This window comes from Dasypus novemcinctus, chromosome 6 (genome assembly GCF_030445035.2).
Source record: "Dasypus novemcinctus isolate mDasNov1 chromosome 6, mDasNov1.1.hap2, whole genome shotgun sequence".
NCBI lineage: Eukaryota > Metazoa > Chordata > Mammalia > Cingulata > Dasypodidae > Dasypus > Dasypus novemcinctus.
The window spans coordinates 2,755,334-2,760,297 of NC_080678.1; the positions used below are offsets into that span (position 1 = coordinate 2,755,334).

The following is a 4,964-nucleotide window of genomic DNA, read 5'->3' on the forward strand; positions in this document are numbered from 1 at the left end:
GGAGAGTGTGAGCTATGATTTGGACCATTGACCATGAGGTGCAGCAGTGCTCAGAGATGTATTCACCAAGTGCAATGAATGTCTCATGATGATACAGGAGGTTGTTGTTATGGTGGGAAGAGCAGGGTGAGGGGCTGGGGGGTATATGGGGACCTCATATTTTTTGAATGTAACATTAAAAAAGACAAAAAATTTTTAAAAAAACGCTACAGTGAGATATGATTTCACACCTATTGTAATGACCACTATTTAAAAATAAAACAACCAATGTTGGGGAAGATGTGTAGAGGTAGGAACACTTATTCACAGTTGGTGGGAATGTGAATATTTATTCTCTATAGATGTTGGAAGCATGCACTCATTTCTGAAAGTATGCTCTGTTGGAAAATAAGGTGTTTTCACAGTCTGAATTTCAATAACTGGAAATCAGGCAATATGCAAGGAGAGCTTTCATCTGACTTACAAAATTGAGGTATGCTGCCACAAGTACCAGGATTCCACAGGGATGGAACACTGGGAAATTATCCTCATTGATAATTGGATTGCTATATAAATCAATAGCTATTCAAATGAGGTAAATAACCAACTATTCATTGGCCGGTTCAATCATTTTAAAAGAAAGAAAAGTATAAAGTAGCTCACTGTTTTTCTGAACATTTTCTTCCTTTCTACAGCACAAATATACGTGCCTGTATAGTTGTTTCCCATTCTTTTTCATGAAATTTGTCTTGTCTGCACGTTTTTTTTCTCTCTTAAACCTGAGGTCAGCTATATCTGGTATTATTCTGACCCCACAAGGCTTTGCCCTGTTGTCATGGTGATCCATAATATACTGCACAACTTCCAAGACTGTCTCTGTTCATAGTCTTTCATGAGAGAGAGTGATATCAAAAGTCCATAAAAGACCCAGGCAGTGCAGTAACAATCACCCTTGCTTTATAACAAGAGGTTACTATACATAAAAATCTCATCAACTTTATCTGATTCTGCCTTTTATCAAAATCCCCTAGTTGACTGATATTCAAACTGTAGTGATTATTCTAAAAGCAGGCACTTTCCCATTAATGAACATCGTGATTTCTGACCTCAGGTAATCTAGTAGATTACTTAAAAGCATTCTATAGTTTGAGTAGTAGCATTCTGCACAATCATCTCATCGTTGTCTCAGAAAATTGTGTTTTAGTTACTACTGCCTACAGATCACCCCACAAAACATTTGCTTCAAAGTCAGCAGAGAAGTTCAAATGCTTCAATAAGGCATAAAAAGATTTCAACAAGGTCGGGCTTATGGAACCTTCAGCGGCAAGTATGACAACCTCTAATAGAACCTGCTTGAACCCGTGGAAAATCATTTTATGAGCAACAAGGTGTCCTAGAATTTCTTGGATCACATGGTGAGAATCTTGATTCTGAAAGGAATATATTATAATTTTAAAGCAGTGAACTGTAAATTCACTGGGATGATCTAAATATGAAAAAAAAAGTTCTAAAAAAAGTATTCATATTCTCAAAACTCTCTCAACCCACCAGTTCTCTGAAACAGTTTCAGCTGGCATATGTGGATTCACCTCTTTGTCAACTTTGGAAGGAGAAGGAGAATCTATTTTACTGTCTACCTCTTTTTTTTTTTTTTTTTGCATGTTAAACAGAAGAGGTGGGACAATCTTAACCCTATGCTTGAGATGAAAAATATAGCCCAAAGTTCACCACTGTTTTGGGAACTATGCCTTGAATACCCTGATTCCAAAAACTTAGACGTCTGTTCTTGTTTCAGGATCACAATGATAACAATGACACATAGCAATGAATGGAAAACAAAAAAATTTATGCCTATGGTACCAGAGTGTGTCCTCTTCAACATTTGCAAGTTTGATGAAAGAATTTGTCCCAAGTACTTGAAATCTGGTTCCCCTGATGCCAACAGTATTGCTACTACATTACAAAAGCTTTCTGTAAATGGCTTTATGCTTTGAGAATGACAAGTTATGAGGAGTTGGACTAACTGCTCTGTAGCAATGAAAAAAAGCCAAAAATGTTGTTTGACAACATCCCTACTATACCTTTCTGCAAGGTAAGAACCAATTTGATCCAGTTTTTATGGAGCTGATAATGCATAAAATGCCAATTTCTCCATTTCAACCTTAACAAGGCCATCTCAGGGTCTTCAGGGAACATATTGTCCAAAAAGCACTTTTAATGAGGATGCAAAGCAAAACAGCAGCAGCACACTTGAGCATACAAGGTGACCTTGAGCCATGCTTTCTGCCATGGAGGCTTAGTGGGGCCATGCAAAACATGCCAACTGCACAATTTATTACTTCAAGTGCATTTGCTGTGGTTTTTTTAGGATTGTCTATATAGAGGATCATGTTATCTACAAATAGGGAAATTTTTAGCTTTTCCTTTCCACTTTGGGTGTCTTTTATTTCTTTTTCTTGCCTTATTGCTCTGGCAAGAACTTCCAGTACAGTGTTGAATAACAGTGCTAAAAGTTGGCATTGTTGCCATGTTACTGATCTTAGAGGGAAATTTTCAGTCTTCCACAATTAAGTAGGATGTTATCTATGGAATTTTCACATATACCCTTTATCATTTGGAGGAAATTTTCTTTTAATCCTGTTGTACTAAGTGTTCTTGTTTGTTTGTTTTTATGAAGAAGAAGTGCTGGATTTTTGTCAAATGCCTTTTAGTAGAGATGATCCAGTAATTTTTCCTATTTTCTGTTTATGTGGCAATTTATATATTTTTATATGTTGAAACATTCTTGCATATCTGGGATGAATCCCACTAGATCATGATATATAATTCATTTGATGTGAGACTGGATTCAGTTGAAACTATTTTGTTGAGTGTTTTTGCATCTATATTCATAAGTATTATTGTTTTGTATTTTTTTTCTTTTGGTATATGCACTAGTCATGGTTCTCTAGGGAAACAGAATCAATAAGAGACATCTGTCAATAGTATGCAATTTTATAAGAGTCTCTTATGTGACCAAGGTTATGCACAAGTTCAGATTCCACAGGCAGGCTGCAACCAGGGGCTCCAATGAAAGTCCAATGAAGGTCCTTGATGAGTTCTGGGAGACACTGGCTGTCCAAAGAAAAGCTGGGAAATTCTCACTCAATGCTGGAATCATGTCCCCTTTTATGGCATTCAACTGATTGGATAAAGCACCAATCATTGCTGATGGCAATCTACCTGATTGATGTAATTGTAATCAGCTATCTATGTTTTACCATTGCAGGAAAGTTAATGGTGACTAAATTCCATAAATTCCCTTGTATTACATTTAGTCCAGTGCTTGCTTGACCAAACAACTGGGCACAATTACCTGACTGAGTTGACACAATAGCCTAACTATCACAGCCCACCCCTTGTCAACTCGGCAACTGTACCCATTACCTTAAACCATACTTAATATCTAAGTAAAAACAATAACAGACATGTATATACATATTTCCACCTAACAATGTTCAACTCTCCTATATACAACCATAAATGCAATTAATGAGGAAAAAAGGGCATGTTCCAGTGTTAGGATTGGGTAAGCACCACCAAGGAAATGTTAAACCAAAAGATCCCACAGTTCATGGTAATCATAAAGGATTATGATATTCATCCTTTCCATAATAGCTACTGCTCAGTCTAGCCTCCTTGAACAATCCAAACCCATTCATCTTAAATGGAATACAACCTCTCCAGTTTGGGTTGAACAATGGCCATTAACCCAAGAAAAATTGGAGGCACTCCATAAATTAGTTAAGGAACAGTTAGATAAGGGGCATATTGAAGAATCTTTTAGTCCTTGGAACTCACCAGTGTTTCCTATTAAGAAAAATCAGGCAAATGGAGATTTTTAGCAGACCTCCAAGCAGTAAACACAGTCATTCGACCTATGGGTGCACTGCAGCCAGGTTTGCTCACACCAGCTAGGATCCCTCATAGTTGGCTACTTGTTGATATAAAGGATTGTTTCTTTACAATACCTTTGGCTCCTCAAGACTAAGAAATTTGCATTATCAGTGCCTCCTTTCAATAACAAAGAACCTATGAAACAGTTTCAGTGGAAATATCTTCCTCCCTAAGAGATCTGATGTAGGGGCATTTTTGGGACTTGAATTGTCCTAAATGATACTGCAGGGTCAGATGCTGGACTTTATATATCCTGCCATAACCTAGTGAATGTACTGGGAGGAAGTGTGAACTACAGGGTAAACTATTATCTATGTGGTGCAGCAGTGCTCTAAAATGTGTTCACCAAGTGTGATGAGTTTGCCACAGTGATGGAGGAGGTTGTTGGTGTGGGAGGAGTGGGGTGGGAGGTGAGCGTATACCAGAACCTCTTATATTTTTTAATGTAACATTTTTGTGATGTATTTATGGGGTGAGGGCATGGGGAGTGGGTTATATGGAAGCCTCTTATGTTTTTTTATGTTTTTTCATGTTTTTTTAATGTAACATTCTTTGTGATCTATTAACTTTAATAAAAAAGTGTAAAAAATTAAAAAGAAATATCTTTCTCAAGGAATGCTTAATAGCCCCACTATATGTCAAAATTTTGTAGCTAAAATCTTAAATCCAGTCAAGCTGGCTTTTCCTTCCTATTATATTATACATTACATGGATGATATAGTGTGTGCTCTTCCCTCTTCCCAGACTCTAATTTTAGCATATCGGGCTTTAGAAAAGAATGTAACTGCAGGAGGGTTAAAACTTGCCCCTGAAAAAATTCAAAAGGTTACTGTCACTTCTTAACTTCAAAAGGTTATTGCCATTTCTTAATTACAATTAAGCCTCAGAAGGCTCAGATTCATAGGGACTCTATTAAAATTTGGAATGATCTGCAGAAATTATGAGGAGATATAAATTGGTTGAGGCCCAAAGTGGGCATTTCCACATATGAACTGTCTACTATGTTTTCCCTATTATGAGAACATCCTCAATTAAACAGCCCCCAGGTT

The 4,964-nt window shown here is 36.9% G+C and overlaps 1 pseudogene; it reads right to left on the minus strand.

The window, feature by feature from the left end:
• Window positions 1-303: 303 nt before the first annotated feature.
• Window positions 304-2,300, minus strand: LOC101425377 (protein EFR3 homolog A pseudogene; annotated as a pseudogene).
• Between the last annotated feature and the right edge of the window lie 2,664 nt (window positions 2,301-4,964).